Below are 22814 nucleotides of genomic sequence, written 5' to 3'. Positions count from 1 at the left end.
TATATTTATTTTATATATATTTTAAACTACTTCATTAATATAAATTAAGTTTTATTTAAATTTAATTTATAAGTAGTTGAGTTGTATCAACTGTAACTATGAAATTTTGTAAAATAAATAACTTAAAACATAAAATGTGTTAATGGAAGTTTTACAAATCCTCACATATAGGCGTTGTGGTTTTGAACAGTATAAAATAGTTAATCAATAGCATTTATTGTAAAACAATAGCAATAGGGTATTAAAATGTCTTATACAATTTTATCAGTACTATTGTTTCCAAGAACTTGGGTAATTTAGTTTAGAGTTGGGTCGAGACGGTATTTTTCATATTTTCATATTTCTCCAAGTCATGCACACCACAAATTGTATACAGTTATATAATACTTACAAGAATGGAGACAATCAAATAATTATTTGTGTCACATTTCGTTAAAGAGTTTCTCGTCATAGGTTTTTGCTCGTCAAATGTCTACAACCTGACATAAAGTATATTTGAAAGAATAATGTAAAAAAAAAAAAAGTAAAAATTATTTCGTTGGTTTTTTTATGGTGATGGTAGGTGAGCCAACTGTATTAAAGTGTACCCCGTTCTTCCCACTTATACATACACACAATTGAAAGGTTTGGCACTAAAAGCATTTTGCTTACCTTTTCACAAAGCCCGGTCCGACTACGTCATAATCGATACGTGTCCATTTACTAATAAATAGTTACATCCATGAGGTCACCTGGAACAACAAAAGTCAATTCGGATACCGTATTACCGTCATCACTTGATACTTGTACGTTTCCCGTGAATCAATCCATTAAAAACATAATGTTATGGCGAATTATAAATGGTTTCTATCATTTATATCAATACTTGTGTCTTATATTTTGTTTTTGTATTCGTACCTTTTAAAATTTAAATGCGTGTCATATTTATTCATTTAATACGTCATATATTTGTTAATTAACATTGCTCGCAAATAAAAGCTTTTAGACGTGATTCCGGTTTAATAAAAGCATATAACTAATTTGCTGTAGTTTAGTAGTGGTTATTTTTTTATTTACACAAATGCGTAGTCCGGTAGTCAAGTATACATATATATATATTATTTATCCATGTGCATAAAATAGTATAAAATTCTAATTAGTTTAAAAATATTTTCGAAGAGACGTAATTTTTTCTTTACTTTTGTCTTAGATTTTTTGTAGATAAGTGATTATTTGTATTACTACGAAAAATAATTTAGTTTAGATTTTAGATTATAAAATATGAAATTTTTTTTTGGTGTACATGATTTGTTCCTAATAGAAAAATTATATCAATTTTAATCTTTAAAGGTTGTTTCTGGTAGACCTAGTTGTTAATTTTAAAAGGTTAAAATTGATAATTTTTCAGTAATTTTATAAATAATAGAGAAAAATAAAAACAAAACAAACAAAAAAAATTAAAAAAATTATCAAGAACAGAAATTTTTACGCAAAACTAGTGTTGAACAAAATAAATTTTGTTTTTCGTGTAACTCAACAAATAATGAATTAAAAGTACTTGAAATTTCTACCCTTATGCTTATATACTTATATTTTTTGTACTGATAACATTTTTTTAAATGTACAACTATTTTTAATTTATTTATAGACACTTAATATTAATTTTTTCCAATAAATATCTATATTTTACTTCTACTAAATCAACAAATTTGGAAATTTAATACGAAATTCCTCACAAATGTTCATTTATGACATTTAAAAATATTAAACATGGTTACATAAATTTTTTTAACATAGTTTAAAATAAAAATGTTTTCAAAATTATGAACATTTGCAAATTATTTTGTAGTTGAAAGTTTATAAATATTCAATTTTTATAATAATTTAAAAAAATTTTCAATTTTTATAGCTATGATATAAAATTTTAAAATTTAATTTTATGGTTTCTCATTATTAGGTATAATTAATTAATACCGAGACCAAAAAAAATCTAAAAAAATTTATTTAAACTAACTTTATTTTTGTATACATTTTAATTTCAAATTCTGACGAAATTTGAAATTTAAACAAAGAATAATGATTTTATTTATTATAATGTAGTTTAATATTTAAAATTATTTATTTTTAATTCAAAATTTTTATGTATATTATTATATTTTATTTATAAAATTAAATTTGTACATTTAGATAAATTAATATTATTCTATTGCCTATTTATAGTTCATATTATATTTCTAGTAGTTAAATAATTTACTATACTAATTTATATATATTATGTATTGATTATATAATAGGTTGATAGACGTCTCTGCTCAGAATTTTATTTTTGTTTTCTATGATTAATTATAAAATTCAAATTTAACATATACATTATAGTGACCTACATTATATCGAGTTGTACTCACTGAAATACACAGCAAAATAGTTACCTACCTATTTTCCTTATTTTTAATTTGACTCTAGCATCGTGCTTTTGTTTTCGATTTCTTTTATAAATACTTTGTAATGTTAGAAAATAGTTTCAAATGTTTCAATTGTATTATATGTCTAGGTATATAGTATTTGAGTATAATACCCAATAGGTAACAGTTTTAAGTACATTAAGTGTGTTTAACTACGGTGAGCATTTTTATTCTTGAATGGCCATTGTTATTTTCAGAAAATGTTATTTTTAGGAATATTGATTTTATGCAATACTATTTAAAATAATAACTATTATAATGTACTATAATGTAAGAAATAAATGTTATTGTTTATTTAAAAATATTGGGTTTTAATTAAAAATAAATTTGAAAATTGTTTTAATATTCAATATACAATATAAATATATATTGAAAATATTATTGTAGTTATTTTAAACCTCTTTATTAAATAGCTGTTGATATATTTGTAATGCATTGTAACGATCTATCAAGGAAAATAACATTGAATGTAAATGTTTACATAATTTGGTATTCAAATTCGGAGAACTCAAGGCTCAGGTTTTTCATATTTTTTTCATTATCATAATACCTATGATTAATATAGAAATCTAGTAAAAATTAGTTCATGACAGAAATGTAGCCATATTGCCTATCCACATCGCCGTGTTACTAAAAATTGTATTATTTAATTAATGTAAAATAAAATTATAAATGTCTATTAATATTCTATCTTTTATTATTATGCATTATTATTTATTATGTACTTCACGAGTATTTATTGTTTATACCTCTGCGAAATCTGTACTATATATTGTGAGGCTATCACTATAATATATTTTGTGGTCAAACTTGGTTGAATTACCATTTGACACAGGTTCGGTCACTCTGGTTAACGACGTGGACAAACATAAAATTTTTCACTATTATTACCGTAAATTTTCACCATAGTTTCGCTCTCCTACTTGTTTTTCCACCGTTTGGTGTCTACAAAAAGCTAGCCAATTGCGTACACTATTGTGAAAAATTTACGCAATGCTGGATTGTATCAAGTTTCTATGAATGATATATTTGAACGACAATAAATATTTCAGTTTTTCTTTGTTTTTTATAAATTCTAATTATTGTAAAGTACTGGGGTTTTTCTATTTTCATAAGGGAACATTGAATATATTTTTACTAAATTTATCGTTACTAAGTACACAAATTTGTAACAAAAACATCATTAAAATCAAATTGAAGAAAATTGGAAAATTTATTTTGCACTTAAACATTTTAACAGATACAAAAATAAATAAATGCACACTACCTATTGTAATTGGTACCAATACATAACTCGCTCTTCTTGTTATCTAAAATTTGCATCAAAATAGAATATATATTTATTGTATATATTTTAGTTGTGTAATCATAAAATTACTATTAAATATTACATATAATAGTTAGTTATATTAAGACTTAAAAAAAATATATAATAATAATAATAAAATTAGCTTAAAACTTTTAATTAAAAAATAAAAAAATATTTACAACTTAAGAATCTTTAAATGATGAATCACAAACCATGAAGTTATTTTATTTATTTACTTTACTTAAAGCTAAAGCATATTAAAACTGAACGGTTATGTTGATTTTTTTTAGATTTACATGTCAAAAATATCTCAAACCTCATTAGTAACTTTCACATAATTAAGCTAAAATTATTTTTAATTTATTTTAATTAACATAAAATTATTTAATCACATATAGATTAAAGTTTTCTTAACAAATTTTGTTAAACTTATAGGTATGAATTTACATGAAATGTGTACTTACATGATTAAATGTAGTAATTAGTTTTTAAAAAATATATAGTTATTTTACAATTGTAATAATCTTAGGTACATCATTGGAATTTGGAAATAAGGCGAATGTAGCGCGAATACAATAATATTGTTAGCAACCTAACAATAATATAAAATCAATTTTATTCAATCTATATAATTTGATTTTTCTAATACGCATTGTAAATTATAATAATTATTAGGTATCAATTAGATAATTTCAACAGCATACTGTTCAGCAATATGTTATGATTTATTTAAAAATAGTGTTTTATGCATGTTAAAATTATTGAGAGATAAAATACAGAACAATAATTAATAAAATTAATTTTTCAACAAGCAATAATTATATTATTTAGATTTTGAAATATCAATATTATTTCAGTTTTATTTAGCTTTGTTTAAATTTGTATTATGTCTTATGAGTCATTTTTACTATTTTAAGTTTTCTTTAGTATGCTTACTAAAAAAAATATTATAGATGGTCATAAAATTTCAGATGCATCATCTGTGTTCAATTTTTTCTCCCTTGTGTATAAAATGTTTCTATAGTGTTTATAATATGCGGTGAAATGAGACTCAAGGATAATACTGACAATGACAAATAGGTTATGTAGAACTGTAGATAAAAGTTTAAGACAACAAAAAATCATGTTCCCGAGAATATTTAAATCTTGTGAATTCTGAATTCTAAGTAAGACATCGGAGTTTTTATGTCAGAGTAAAAAATAATACCATTGTCGTTCGATAGAACTGAAGAAATTTATCGAAAAATCTTGGACAGGTGTGCACTGCGATAAAACCTGTAACGTGCGAAATGCGAAAACATATTATTATGCACATACTTGATGAATCATGTATTCATGTCCTATATATGGTGCGAAACATATACCTTTATAATCAAACGTAATCGACAATTGTGTTCTTTACCCCAATAGGATTATAGTATAGTCAAATAAATACATTTATAATCATTTATCTTTAGTCAGTTTGAACCGACTGAATACATTTAGGATACATACACATCTATAGAAAAAAGCGATCAGAGGCTTATAAAAAACTAAAGTAAAAAAATCGTATTTGAATTACCTTGCTATTCTAATTTTGTTATAAAATATTATGCATAAATAATATATTTGATGAGACAATAAGCTCATTGATCGGTTTAGCTTTCAAGACACGCAAAAAAAAATGAAAATCGCTTAAAATAATGCTTATTTGTTATTATATAACTTAATTATTCATATTTTATTATAACAACTATCCATCATATAATTATATTAGTATTATATTATATTCTTGTATGTAGAAGAATGCAGCAATGATAACTAAGATTGTTGTCAAAATGACTATAACCAAAACAGTTAAGTCACAATTTAAAAATCGAACGAATTCTTAAATTTACAACAAGATAATATTATAATATAAATATAAAACACAGAGAAAATATAGTATAAATATAATATTATTATTATCATACGATTCGACTTTTTGAGACAGTTGCGAGCTGAAATTTCTTGACCGGACGCGTTATGATGAATAGTATATACTATATAGTACACCATTTTATACTATACGGATATATTATTTTATGTTACGTTTTTGCTCTTTCATTGTACTTGTGTGTGTGTGTGTGTGTGTGTGTGTGTGTGCGTCGATGTGCACGTGACTTGTACACTATTGCTATCGATTGAAGTTTTAGCATTTTCACGGCGACCACGAAAAGAGGGTTTGCGCGGGGTAGAGTGGTAGTGAGGGTTGTACGACAGAAATTGGCAAACGAACGGCACGCAAGACGATCGTAAAAAAGGCGCCCTCACGACGACGACGACCGGTTCTCGTCTCGCCGATTGGGGTAGCGACTCACACGACGTCTAGCGACGTCTCATACAGTGTTTTGAGTATTGACGGGGGCAGTGGCGACGACCGTATAAATGTTATTATCGGCCGCTTCCGCCGCCGCTTATTACTGCATTTCGTATAATACGGCGCCGTTTTCTGATGTCGAGTCGGGTGATTATAGATCGTAATACTGTTTATTTATAGGAGTATAGAAATCAATGACCTTTAAGTCTTCAATAAAATTACCCAAATTAAATACAATAAGAGAGTGCTTATGGTTAGGTACATATTTTTAACACAATAAATAAAAGCAATACTTATGCCAAATAGTTTAAAAACCAATGTGTATGTATTAAGGGTTAAATATTTCAGCAATCTCTATTCAATCTCAAACTCTTCAAACTTCGAAACTTTTGTGTTTTTTGGCGTTTTAACGTTCAAGACGTGTGCTGTAAATAAGTTAACTGTTAATTAGAATAAGAGTCAAGAAATTAGCTTAAATATTAAATACGTAAACAAAATTTTATGATGGTCCTGAAAAATGAAAGTAATCTTTCATGGCAAAAACAATTTGAATGAAAATATTTAATATTTTTTCTTAGTATTTTTTTTTTTTTTTTGATTTTTCAATTAAGTACCTACTTTAGTTGACGGAAATATACTTTTTCAAAAGCAATTCTGTTAGGCGTATGTTTTATCGGTCGGTAAAATGTACTTTATGCCTGTATCAATATTGGATAACAATAGGTACATGTTAAAGTTAAAAACGCAGCATACAATAATATTATTATTTAGATAACTATTTAGATACTTGTAAGGAATAGTCAATAAATCGTGATCCAAAATATTGATCATAACTAACGATTAATTTTAAGACACTGATTTTTGCACATTCTGTTAAGTGTGCGTAACGTGACCGAAATAATAAATGGCCATCGGAATCGAAAGCCAACCATCCCATTAAGGCTGTTTAGACGTTAATAGATAAGAAGGTAGAACGACGACGATGCGACGCCCAGTAGGCGATCAGCGATACTTGCTCGATAGATAACCGAAACGGTACCTTTGCGTGATGGTAATAGTGTAGTAGGTATTGATTATTAATATTATTATTATTATATTCTGTTAATTTACGTATTGAAAACGATTATTGTGTACCCACTATTATCTAATTACCAATTCGAATTATTCATCTACAATCTACATAACATATTGCCATAATAATAACAATAATAATATGTTATATTACATTGTTGTATAATTTAGTGTAAAATGTTTTCATTTTTTGCAGATATTTTAAAAAATTCGTGCTTTGTGACTTATATGTTATATTTGTGCAAAATTATATTTTTGTTTATTGCATATACTCTCCGTTCAACTATAAGTCTATAAAACACCTTATGGTTAGGATTTATTATTTTTATAATACATCATCTTATGTTGGTGTTTTGACTGTTTAGTTAATGACTATAAAATACAGCTGCAATTTTCGTTAAGCAACCAAAATTAATGAAAAAAAATGACTTAGCATACACAGTATAATAAAATATAGTGCATATACATTATGGTTTTCAAGTGTGACTAAAAATAAAGTGAATATTTAAATGGCTCTAATACAGGTTAACGATCCAGATATATAAAATACTTATAGGTTAGATTAATATTATGTTCTATGAGCATTGTATAGCTTTTATGATTAAGATATTTGTTTAATTGATGGATAGGTACGGTTATTACAGGCATATTGTATACAGTTATTACGCTCAAACACATCACACATTTTTGAAGTTAAATTTAAATTCTATTTCCATACCCAAATAAAATAACTATTATTATTGATAAAACAGACAAATTATGACTATAATAAAGTTGCGATCATACGAGTAACTTCAGCCAACGATCATATTATAGAACGATATAATTTGAAATAAACATACGCTTTATTTATGAATTTACTATTCTTTCTCAAACTAAATAAAAATAAATAGTGAAGTTATCAGTGTAGGAGTTAGATCGACTATATAAAATAAGAATAAAACTAAGTTACATTAATACATATTGAATATTTTCGTATTAAGATTAAATCCCAAGTTAATTTTCATAGTAAATCATTAAAAGTATTACTTGATCTATATGCAAAATATGAATTAGATAACGTTTGTTTTAAAGAACTAAATTCAGATACCAAAAAAGTTATGATTTTCTTCTTTTTGTAAAATATGAACAATTAATAATAATGCATTTTTATGTTCTCTTTATTCTGTATATATACAGATTCAGATTAAGTAATAATTTATACATTATGAGGGCTGAAATAAAGAAGGGCCTAATTGAAAAATAGGGGGATGATGGATAAAGTGATTGCTGGAGACAAGCACGTTATGAGAATATGAGATTGTTAAATAGATGATACACTAGTTTATATATTATAATAAATACAAGAGTTTTGTTAAGGTCTATTATTCTTACTTAAAATATGTTAATGATTTAGAAATTTCTCATGTGAATTTGGTTATAGAATTATTATTATTATTTTTTTTAAATTACCTGCTTTAATAATTTACAGGAATAAGAAAAATATTTATTTTCAAAATATAAGTTAGTATTATTACATGATACTTTTAAATTTGTCTAATTAAAATCTAATTAACTGTAAATATGGTCCTTAATTATATTTGAAAATTTCAAAAATCAAAATTTGAATAAATTCATAATTAAAGGAAAGATGAAATGAAGTTTAGAAAATATGGTGAATAATTAATAAAAATCCTACTCTGCAATAATTATCGAATTATGTAAATATTTGAACACGAATTTATTCATTTAAATTTAAGTAATTTAACACATAATTCTCAAGTATTATGTTATATAAAAATAGCTAAGATTAAAGTAATGTTTAAGAAATGTGTATATAATTTTTATTTCAAAAACAAAAATGTTGGTTGTTATAATACTGATATGTCAATTGATATATAAATAGTTAATACGTATATCATAAATCATAATTCAATATTTTATGAGTGTATTAATATTTATGTACCTACGTATTTGCATAATACTTACTTTTTAATTTTAATTATATAATATACATTTATACATATTTCGTATGTAAAACACTGTTAATCATTTAAAAGCCATATATGGTACGATATTTCGTAATTCGTACAGTTAATACAAATAGTGTTCACTAATGAAATAAGTAATAATACACAGTTGTTGTCTAAATGTAGTTTTCAGAGTACCTACATAAGACGCGTTCTCAGTTTCATAATTACCTAGCTACTGGTTCAATAAATGTGACCAAATTAGTTTTTATAATTTGTATATTATACAATATATCTACTACTCACATTAATAATTTTAAAATTCTGTAAAAAGTGATTTCGAGTTCCGTATTATAGTTTCCATTATTTGCAGATGTCTACATATTTTACTTATTAAATTACATTTCTTTTTAAATTTTAAATTGTATAAGAACGAATCCAATTACATTCAAGTTTGTTTCGATACATGATACTTTGTAATTGTAATATTTTGTACATTTTTGATAAAATAATTCAAAGTCAAAGAAATATATAGTTAATAACTTAGGTACCAGTATTTATATATGCACAGATATATATATATATATATATTACTGAGTGACTAATAAAAATATATTTTAATTTAGACCGTTCGTTTTAAAAAATATTGATAATATTCGTCTAAAAAACGCTACTATTAAATATTTTAATCACTTTTAAGTTGCGAAATCATTTTTTTATATATATATATCAGTATTATTTAGTAATTTTCTAATGTCTCGTTTACTACAATTTATTTTAATATTTTTCGATTCTTACGTTTAATGATATCATATGTATATAAGTGATGGAAGTATTAAATAAATATTAAGATAAAAAAAGAATTTAATTAAAAACAAATATTATAAATTTTACAACCATATAAGGGTAATAAATTATTAAGGGTTTTGGTTAAAAGTATTTAGTGATTTTATATCATAATTTTTTAATTATTTTCAAAAATACAGAAATAAATCCTGACAAAATGTTTGCAATAAAATATAATGAAGTTTACGGAAAAAGTACAGTAAATAAACATAATGTACAGTTTTTATTTTGTGGATTAGTCTAGTGGTTAATTATTGTTATAACTTATAGTAATTTTTAAAATAAAATAACTAGTTCTTAAAATTTAAATTTTATAAATATATATGGATTTTAATAAAACAGAAATATATACTTTATGGAGATTGATAACCAAACATTACAGTATTATAGCTTAGCCACTAGTAAGCTTTTAAACCGAATAATTCCATACAATGAACAGTTGAATCAAGACATTTAATATAATATATTTAGTCTTAACATATAACATTACTGATGGAATTGTAGGGGGGGGGTGGGAATAAAATTATAACCTTGTGCTATTGATAGTATTCAAAATTGGGTTCATAAAATTGTAGTCAAACACGTACGAGTATTCATAAAATAGTATCGGTTCATAAAATAAAAAATTAAACATTTGTTTAATTTATCTTGAATTGTAATATAGAAATAGTCATATATTATTAATACTGTAATTAAGTAATACTTAAATTTTAAATACAACATCTTACTTGTGATATTGCGATATAATTTAAAAAATCTAGTAGTAACTTCTTCAATGTCTAAGTCATAATTTAAGTAAATATTTATCAGAGCCAATTCATTTAGTCTATAATATAGGTAATGTAACCAAAACTATTAAAATACTGGGGATTTTTTAAAACAATTCCAATGAGATGTAGCTTATCGATAGTTATTACTGTATTATCATAAAAGTGTTAGAAATCAAGCTTTATAAAAATCACTATGGTTTTACTAGTTTAAAGCTATAAACATTAAACAACGATAATATTAATAATTTAGTAACAGCGATACACGGTATAATAATATAATAATAATATTATTATTATGTACACTAATTAATCTCCCATGGTCATGTCTGTTAAAAAAAAAAGTTTTTTTTTCCAATGCGATTTTAACCGTGTAACTGTTAGTATTGTGCCTGGCACGCTGTGCTACCCTTAATCAGTTATACCATTACTGTATAACACGCCTGCTTTTAATATTTGCTCATGGGTCGCCAGTGCAATGATTTAGTGATTTTACTACCTGAAGATTGTGGCACAAATAAAATTTATATTTTTAAAGTGTATCCGGATATTATATGGATAAATGTACAACACAAAAATATACGTATATAGGTATAACGCGTATTAACTAATATTAACTATTTTTTTCTAATGCATGTTACTTTTTTAAATAATATTTTATAGATTTTACAAATTTAATATACTAGTACTTTAAATTAATTAAACATTTATAAATATTTTTTTTAATACACAAAAATATAAAAATAAAATTACTTTTTTTAAAATAATATAATACAGATTTCGTTTTATCTATTATATTTGATGGCAGCCCCAACTAATCCTATATAATTTAATATTGGATAATTTATTACCTTTTGATAAGACACGCGGTTATTCCGAATTAAGTTTCGTGTGCATTGAAGTGTTAAGTATTCTAGCAATTTATATGTAACGTATTAAATTAAATATTGATTTATTAAAATTTAATGGAAGCCCAATTACTGTATATCTTAAAGGGTTAATTGTTGGCCCAATCCTCGGCCGTCCCGGAATATCTGCTTTTATGATATTATGGAATATTATTATTTATTTATACGCCAAACTGAAAATTTTAAGAATACAATTATAGGCTATAGAATATAGCAGTTTTTATATTTATTTTACGTGGTAATATGGTTAATTTAAGAGAATTAGATTAATATCTATAAGAAAAAAAAAAGGAACCTTAAATTCTGAAAATTGATAGTTAATTTCTTTTACTTAATATATATTGGGCCATGCGATTATTTAAATAATGTATCATATGGTATAGATGTTATAATTACACTCATATGATGATGAATTGAAAAGGATATGGAAAGGGATGTGATTTCTAAAATAGAAGGACATGGAAATTGATATTTGAAAGGATACAAGTAATATGCAATAATCATTAAAAACGGAACAGACAAAGAGGTGATCAGTATCATGGTGACGAAAGCAGAGGTTTGATATATTAAACAAACTTTGTAAGAGTGACTAGCGTGCTGTAAATGATTAACATTAATTAAATAAGTTAAATGTGAGAGGAATTTATTTTGAACATGCTCAATCTATCTTTCTATATAAATATATATATATCAATGTTTTTTCTTTAATTCTATGGATTCAAAAACTAATGAACAGTCTTTAATAAAAGTTATATTAATAGATTTTTTGATACTTGGGTAGAGTTAGTAGCTTCGTATTTCAACCCCAATTGGTTTCATATGAATTTGGTTTCAGCTCATTTAAATGAAATATTTTTTTGTTTATATATAAGGTTGCCATTAGTTACAGATAATAAAATAGATATTATGATTGAATATATCCAAATAATACATATAAATAATATTATTATTATTTTGTAGTAGATATTATATAATATTTTTGTCATTTAGGTTTAGATTTTATTCATAAATGTAAAATTGAGTAACAGATATTATATGTAGGTAAAAATTAATAATCAAAGGGATAAAATGATTTATAAATCATTTCGATGCACATCGTTCGGTTGAAAACGATTTTAATTATTTTAGTCCTACATAAAATAATACTATTATCGCATACGACATAAAAAGTTATATTTTATTCTGTAATGGGCTATAATGAAGTTTGAGGGCTCTTCAAAAATATAATATTATTGACGACTATATGGGTCAGTAATTATATCATAATGGGAACATTTACGTTTGTAATATGTATAATAATCGTGAACGATCCTTTTCCGCCTCTAATATTGACATGTTTGGCACACACTCAAAATTATTGTATTGTGCGTATAATACATTGTACAGGAACAGTGGTCAATTATCGACTATTAGCACTAACGATCATGATGTTGGCGTTGTTATAATATAATATTATAATAACGAATGTCTAATGATTTCTCTGCCAGGGATCTACCGAAGACGTTTGCCCGCCGATTGCATTCACGCCGGTTGTGCAGTCGTGTGAGACCACATGAGTTTTGCTTAATGTATGAAATACGTGTACTGTATAATATTCAAATTATATAGTCTATACAATGTCATTATCATGTATCGATATGCGATATGCATGATGCATTTTAATGGACACATTTACTGTTTTAGTCGATGTCACGTTGACTGTTTGTATTCTGTAGAATATAACTGTATTGTGTAGAACACAACGATGTTTTTATCTTTAAACCATCGTTTATAGTAATAATATATTATCGTCGAATTATGTTCTGATATTATAATATTATAGGTAAATTAGGTATCAAACGTGGCAATACAATTTTGTTTTATCTGTATAGATTAAATAACTAATTTATGGATAGAAGTCTGAACGCCTGATGGGACCACTTCGGGCACACTATTATAAACATAATGCGAATAACTATAGATAGAACATTATTTTGATCGTGTATATTATAATGATAAGATAATGTGATAATGAAGGTAATCGATATTTGTTTGAACAGTGTTATTTGAATAATTCATAAACGTTTGTAATTTTGTATAGTGTAAGTAGGTATACCTAAGTATTTCAAAAACAATTCCTAACAAAGTCTCATAAAAAAAAAATAATAATAATATGCTCCTGTGCCAAGTAGATAACAAAACCAATTACCAAGATACATAATAGTAAAATATTTTGTTTTTACATAATGAAATCCACACACATGTATGTATATATATATTTATTAATCAAGTATAATATTATAAAAATATGTTAACCAGGACCTGAATATTGTTGCATTTAAATAACAGTCGAGTAAACACGTACTCATATGGTAAGTAAATAGGTAGGTAGGTACTTTATAAATTAAAATGATCAGAAATTAATATTACAGTAATGTGTTATATTGTTATAAAATACAGCACCACTATTATTCTATTTATCAATAGGAGTAAATTAATATTTTCATAAATATGAATGGAATCAGTATGTATTATAGTCAATTCGAAAAAAAAACCAGTAAACTCGAGTTGTATGATATTAAACTTAACTCTGTTCCTCATAAATAATTACGTCAATATATGGACATTATAAAAACGTTATTAATTGTGCGTTAGAAATTTTTAGAATTCACGACATTTATCGTTACCGTTATTATGTATATTATTTTTAAAATACTAACATGTACCTACATAATATGTATATTTTGTTATATAAAAAATAAAAATATATTGTCTATATAATACGACGTCATGTGATTATAATTTTACGACTGAAGAAATACGTTACTATTAATATTAATTTTGTAAAATATGAGATTCCGTATTATAATTATTTATTTGTAAATTTGTACGTATGCAATATGGAAATACATTTGACATTAATCAATATTAAGTACCTACCAAGAAATTTTTAAATAAAAGTAAGTGCTTTTATTAACTTATAAAGTTTACTATTAGGTATCGATACATAATAATATTTTAAATATTTTAAATCAATAAATTATAAGTAAGTATGAATAAATAATTTTTAAAATATTATAATTAATATTTCAAACTTCGATTTTTACTATAATCTAAGCATTTATTATTAAAATGTTCTTTATTTCTAAACGTTATAGTTTTGAATATTGTACATGTTACATGTTAATTTCTAGGTATTTACAATAGTAAATGTTTAATTTAGTTTAGTCTAAAAATTGAATTTTTTTTTATTAATTATATATACGTATTTGTATATTTTATATATATGTATTTGTTATGAACTTAAAAACATTTGTTTTAATTAAGTAATTTTACAATTGAATTGTTATGGATTAAACTAAGATGAGTACGTTTTATTGTTTTATGGTTTATGGTTTTTTGATAGTTTTTGACTAAATATAGTTTGTAACTGCCAGTAACAATTATTTAAAATTTTCTAAAATGTCAGAAAAATATTCTACATGAAATTAAATTTTAGGAACAGAAACAAGATACTTTGAAAGTTTTCGTTAAATATTTTATTCACTATTGTATAATTAATATAATAATAAAACTATTAAACTTTTCACTTTTAAACTGTTGAAGATAAAATTAGCAGTTTATTTTACAGTTAAATATATTGATAAATATTTTTAACGTATTGGTTTTGTAAACTATTAATAATATTAAGCTATATTATTCGTTACTATCATAATACAATAATATTATTTTCATAATATGTATTGTTATAAATTATTGTGTTCGTGTTAACACCTAAAAAAATTTTACAATCCATTTATAATTATTATAGATGTAGGAACCTCATTGTCAATGGAAAATATATTTATCAAACAAATAAAAATTGTAAAGCCCTTAAAATAATTTTTGACAGAATAATTGAAATCAATTTGAAGGTAAAAAAAAAAATGATGAAAGCCGTTATAATATTAATGTAATGAATCTAAAAATGACATTAAATAATTAAAAAAAAAGTTCAACATTATACATAAAGTTCCATACAGAGTTAAGCCATAAATTAAATTAAATTAAAATGGTTTATATTATTTATTATTGTTTATTGATTTCCGAAAGTTTATTTATTCAATTATGAATGAATGAATTATTCATAAACATTAAACATAATATTATAACGATGGTCGGATGGTAAATGGTAATTTTCAAGCAAATACATTTTTAATAATATTTTTTTCCCAATGATCACATAATATTATATACATTATGTTACATAGTACGTGTATTTACTAGTAGCATTTCTCAAATTTGTCCTGGAAGAAATAAACAATTAATATTTATTAAAAAATTAAAATTAAGTATAAAAATTAATTAATTCGGTACTCTTGTATTTGGTTTAGGTATAAACCTATTTGGTTTTGATTGGCGTATATTTGTTTACGGGCATATCGGAATTAGTGCATTTAAGGATAGACTTAACATATTATACCTAACCTTCTTGGAAACACAATATTACAGAAATGTATGATAATTCACAAAATCATAAATCATTATTGGAATCAATATGTAGATTACGCACCAGAAATCTAAATAAATCAAGTTAATTTTTAATTTTAAAAACGGAAAAATAAAGAAATAGGTTACAATTAAGAAAACTATTTTATTTCATTAAGGGTTAATTTTCTAATTTTTTGCTTTTTTTTACATAATATTTTACATTAAACCACGGAGAATGGTTCTTACCAATATGCTAAAATCTTGTTAATTACATATACATTTCTTAGATTTTTTGGTTTTCGCATGAGCTACAGTTGAGGAATATTCTATTAAATGTTCAAACTTAAGCTATAAAAATTGAACATATTTTAAATTTTTTACTGAGTACTATTGATAAAAAAAAAAACATAATTAATTTTAACTGGCATCGATGGTGCGTGTGCATTATTTAAAAGTTAAAATAGTATAAGGTTATTCACTAAAATTAAAAATATAATAAAACTTAACTTAGCAATTAAATAGGTAGGTAATACACATTTTCAATAATTTTGTAAGTAATAAATAATAGTTTAGTTTAGATTAATAACGATTAATCTAAATATAAATATAGCACTATAAAATTGTGCCTTATTAAAAAAGTTGCATGTGCCTTCGTTGCTTGAAAAAATAGATAAATAATCGTTTTAATTATAATTTTTTTTATGATAGGTGCATCATCTTTGGTTATCATTCATATAGCTTATTTTTTATTATTATTTTAACATATTATAAGATGTAAAATGAGTATTTACTGGTGAATATTTTTGATAGATTTTTTTACATTATTATATTCCACATGATTAATATATCTAAAATGATTTATATGTCCCTTGTTATACGACCGTTGTTGTTATTAATACTCGAACACATTATTAATCACGTCAATGTCTTCATTCGATACATAAAATCATCAATCTTTGAATGGTTCGGTGAAAATTTAAAACTATACCACGCATATGTATGTTATGCACTTAAATCCTATTATTGTAGCACTTCAGAGAAGTAAATGTATACAATACATATTATGTTGACTATAGTCCATACAGTGTACTATACATTAAAGTTTGCTCTTGATACATTTCACACGCGTAGACATACATTACGGAAACCCTTTTATAAGTTGGCTCTAAAAAAGAATAGGTATAGCCAGAATAGTGAACACTATAGAACTCAAAGACACTTTACTTTCATATAAATATCTACGCGATATTATGTAAGATTTACATTTAGATACATTTAATTTAACATTGGAAGTATGTCGTACTTTTAAATTATTATGATATACGATTATAAATCCGTATATTAGGCAGTCTTTATTGTTATACTGGACTTCGATAAATAAACTATTGTGATATTATCCTTGTGTCGTCCAGATATTGTTTTTAATATATTTATTTTATTTTTCTTAATGATCTTTGGAGATATAGAAATACTTTAAAAATAATTTCCAACCTTTAAAAAAAAAAATGCGAAGGACGCAACAATAATAATTATTGTTTAAATTTAAAATCTAGTTTGATTGTATTTATTTTTATATAAAAGAAAAATCGGAATATTTTTTCACTTTAAACAATAAACTTAATTGTCTGTATTAAGTACATTTAATTATTTAAGTTTTCTCTGGTGGTTTGATACTTTATAGACGATTAATATCTAGAGTACCGTCCATGAGGTATATTTTAAATTAAGTTCAAAATATTTTATTTATATTAAGTAAAATCTGATCACAATCTTATGTTTTTGTTGTTCAAAATAAATGTTATTATTTATTGTTTGTTTTGAAAAATACACTTAAATAAAATTAATGTTTTGTTGTCAAATTAACAATTTAAAATTATAATTTAATTAAAAATGTTACTAGAAGTGTATGTTATTAAAATTTATAAAAATATGAATAAATCAACTGAATCTGAAAAATAATTTATGTTTCATCTAAAATAGCCAAACTTTGGAAATTAATATTCAAATGAAATTTATCTATGCATTAAATTATTGCATACATTTATTACATTATGTCCAATAATATAAAGTTTAAACCTTTTAAGTTACTATTGGCTCATGTAAATTAATAGTATTAATAGTAAATAGCTTCGTCTCAATATTAATTAAATATTTGATGCAAAACATATGATATAATGTGTTACTTAGTAAAATAGAGTTATGATAATCCCATAAATTTTGAACGATACTGATCCAATATCGTATAAAATCGACAAATCAAACTTTTGATAAAAAAAAAAAATTAGATATTTTATATATGAAAATTTTAATTTCTAAAAATTGAATTCATACTAACAGTAATGAGGTACTAGGTATATATAAATAAGCCTAAAGAAATTAGATGTTTATTAAAATAATATCAAATAATGTATTTAACAATAAATATGATGCTTTTATCATAAGTATAGTAGGTACCTACAATTTAATTTGTTCAAATATACAAATATTTACATTTGTTTAAAGAATTTATGATAAGAATCGCTTATAAATTAAAAATGTATATTAATAGATTAAATAAATAGCTAGCTGTAATATAAGACATAAGATATTTTAAATCAATTTAGGAATATTTTAAACTAAACCTTAAATCATATTAAGTAATTATAGTGATTATAATTATCTAATTTAATAAAATGTGGAACAATTTGTAGTAATATTTTAGTATTAAATAATAAACAATAATAATTAGGTATACCAAAAGTTTTGTTGATAGTGATTAATTAAATATGACACGCATAGGTGGCAAAATAATTTAATATTTATTTTATGTTGCTCAAATATTATATAGGTATTAATAGAGTGATATAAAAAAAAAAAATGTTTTTCAAAAGTGTTAAACATTTAAAATTAGTGAGTTAGTCAATATATTTATTTTGTTTTTGGCCAAAACACTCTTTGTTTTGTTCCTAGAATAGTAGAATGTAGTAAATAGGTGAATAATTAAGGAATTTCGAAAAAAAAATATTATAAACTCTTGGAAAATGCTTACATGCTCGTTTCACAGTACGTTATTTTAATAAAATTTAAATAAAAATCTCAGAATAAATACAAAAAAATGAAAAGAAAAATTAGACACTGAAAGATGAATAGAAAATTCCATATTTCTCTATACAAGGATATGAAATCAAGTTTTTCATTTCAACACGTCGTTTTATTTCCCTAGCGTCTACGGTTCTACGTACACATAGAAAAAGGACGTATAGGTACGTACGACTAACTAAATATAAGCAGCATTGAAAGTCATTAGTTATATAATATCATAAATAATTGTATTATGGCGTACACTGAATTAAGTATTATTACAATAGAAATAAATTAGAATGAGCTCAATCTTACTCTCTTATTTTTATTACCGTTATAAAATTACATAGAAAAGTATTGTACTTCAAATTATTTAGATTTAAATTATTTTTAGTTAATTTCAAATTAGTAAAATATTATATGTGTGCATGTTTTTGTATATACCAATACATAAATTGCTGAATTTAAAATTATACTAGCAGCTTTTTTAGTGGTTTTATAATAATTAAAAATAATAGTTATTATAGTTATATATAGTGAAGCATATTCTCAGTTAAATTTTACGGATAAAAAAATGTGTAAGTGTTAGTAAAGTATGAGGTCTTATATTTACTGTATAATTAAGGTTCTGAAAGAATAGAAGTATCTACTATCTCTTATTAATGATTTTAAATTATTTAAACTTGACACGTTTTTTACAAAAAAAAAAAAAAAAATTAAATATAATACACGTTGTATAATTAAATTGATACACTATGTTCAACATTCATAAAAGCGAACTAAGAATTCGTATTCGTAGGTATATTATAATACGATAATAATTTAAATTTTGATTCTGAGTGGATTAGCAATGAATGTATTAGTTTTAAACACCATGGCGTGTGTGTGTGTGTGTGTTTTCATATTCACCATCGCATTTTGGGAAAATTAAAACACTTTAATTTTTAAATTTAAGAGAGGCATATAGTAGCAAATTGAATTTAGATGGTATTTTGGGAGAAGGGTGATAGATTTTCAAAATTAATGGACAAAAAATAGGAATTTTTCTTAGTACCATTTTTTTTTTAATAAAATCTATTTCGCTGTTTTGTTATGTTTTAAAAATAAATAAATATAAATTTTCATTAAATATATATATTTTTCTTTTAAAAATAAATTCTTGGTGATTGACTAATACTGACAAGATTAAATTGCATTTAGAAAACATAATAGAGTGAAGATTTAAAAATGATAATACAAAGGCTACTTAAATACTAGATGATGTGACAAGGTGCCATTAAATATTAGTTATATATTTATTATATACTATTATAGACATTTGAATTGTTTGACCTCTTATTTTAGTTTTATTTGTTATTTATACAAGAAAATATTTTTGTTTGTAGATGAACAACTTTAAAAGTATATTAAAGATACTCAAGGTTCCTCATTCAAGGATTTTTTTTAATATATATTCGAGGTTAAAATGTTTACACAATTTGATATAAAAACAAAAAAAAAATAATAATAATTTTGTTGGAATTCAAAAAATATTACTTGTAGAGGGTTGAATCTGTTTGCTACTTTGTAAAATGAAATTTTTAAAACACTTAGATTAATTATGACTGTTCTTACTTCTTACCATGGACCTTAACATATTCACAACTTTCTATGATACATTGGTATTTACTTATACATTAATAACAGTTAGTAATACTATAATAAAATATATGCAATGTGTTCATGTAATAAATTATTTCGATCTATTGTACTCATCATTATTAAAATACATAAATAACCATATATTAATACATGATAAAATATCTTTATAAATTTATAATATTATTAAAGAACGGTAGGTAATAATATTATATTTTTTGATTTCCGCGTTTTTTTTTTATCAATATGTTGAAAATGTAGAATTGAAATTAATTAAATTATATCTTTGAGGTGACAACATTTTAAATTCTTATATCTGTGATTAACTTGTTAAGCCGGTTTGGGTGCTCATAAATTAGTCATTTGGGGATGATCCAAATTAGAACTCTTCTCTGAAATAACAATCTCATTATGCTTACGATGAATAATTAATTATTGAGTTAGATCTCATCTTCAAAGTAGAGACTGTGTTAGGAATACCAAATCAATTAATGTAGGTTACATCCAACAAACTTGAATGTTATATTTTGTCACCTAAAGATAAGTGTATATAGGTATAACTTCATTCGACCAGGAGAATACCTACATATATAAACATATAATAACTACTAACTGATATAAATGTATTCGTCATTGCTGTAAATAGTCTTATTTATTGTATTAATTACACTTTTTATAAACTATAATATATTGGCTATATTACTATGCAATTTATTATAATATTATATTTTAACTGTTTATTTACTAATATTTTAAATAATAAAAAGAGATAAGTATAAATGTAAATAATTATTTAAAAACTGCCATACAAAAATTGATCAGTTGAAAAATTGAAAAATAGTATTATTTTATTTAAGTAATTGTGTGGAGAGTTATTTTTTAAATAATAGTTTTTTGTTTTGATTATATATATTTTTATTATTATTAAATATTGTTAACATATTTTAAACACTTGAAATGTTTACCGTTAAGGTTACTGTTTTTAACGTTACATTAACCAGATTGGGATTATATTTGGATATAAAAAGGATAAGGGGACAATCGTGAATTTATCAGATTAGATATTCAAAATTGAATATGTTAAAAAATAAGTGTTATTTTGATTTAGATGAATGCAATAATTAATATTATAGTTTGTAAATACATATTTAGTGCTATAGCTTCATTATACTATACATATTTAATTATAATTAAAATAATTTATCCAACATAATACGACTATCGGTATCATTATAATATCATATATTATGTATTCTTCGTTATTGATGTCTAATGAGGAAATCATGTTTAATCATAATATCCTAAAACCGCTTTTAGTTCAATGTTATTAAATATTATCATGCTAGTATACAAGCTAGATAGTATTATAATATAATAATATTATACCTTATGAACACTATTCTGTGCTAAGTTTATATGTTAAATTTATAATAATTATTTATCATACAAATTATAGTTAGATTTTCTAGGGAGATATATTGTCGTATAACTAAATTCAAAGTTTATTTTCTCACATTCAGTAGTATAAAGTAAACTTTTGTTAAATTTTATACATCTTCATTTATACAACTGATTATTAACTATCATCACAATCTATTAAACAAATATCATATAATATTAAATAATACTTAATAGTTGAAAAAAAAAATTTCTTGTTTATGACCCAGTGAAAGACGAATGGGTCATTATAGTATTGAAAGCGAGTAAAATAAAAACGTTAATATTGTAAAAATACTGAGAATTTGATTAATTAAAAATAAAGCTTCATCTGGTGGTCATAATATTTTGTTAAAATCATTTTTGGGATATATGATTTGATATGTCTAACGTAACAATTTTTGGATTGTATTAAGTAAAAGTTAACTATTTTATATAGTGCCTCGAATAATACATTTTCATTCTTCATTTCTATGTCACGTTCGTTTAATTAGCATAATTGTGCGTGCTGAAATAATTGTTGGTAGGGACAAGTTGAAATCATTAACTGGCCTCAATTGAAGAATCTGCAATTCTATACTGTTACACTCAGACTAAAATA

At 23.6% G+C, this 22814-nt stretch overlaps 1 protein-coding gene across 1 annotated transcript in view; it reads right to left on the bottom strand.

The window, feature by feature from the left end:
• Positions 1 to 22814, bottom strand: part of LOC114120066 (glutamate-gated chloride channel alpha-like) — an 89824-nt gene that overhangs the window by 35791 nt on the left and 31219 nt on the right. Inside the window, exon 2 of the mRNA XM_050199279.1 lies at positions 652 to 731. The gene's annotated coding sequence lies outside the window, so the exon portion shown is untranslated. The remainder of the gene's footprint in view (positions 1 to 651; positions 732 to 22814) is intronic.

This window comes from Aphis gossypii, chromosome 2 (genome assembly GCF_020184175.1).
Source record: "Aphis gossypii isolate Hap1 chromosome 2, ASM2018417v2, whole genome shotgun sequence".
Taxonomy (NCBI): domain Eukaryota; kingdom Metazoa; phylum Arthropoda; class Insecta; order Hemiptera; family Aphididae; genus Aphis; species Aphis gossypii.
Note: the sequence above shows the minus strand (reverse complement) of the source record. Positions and strands in the feature narration are given on the sequence as shown.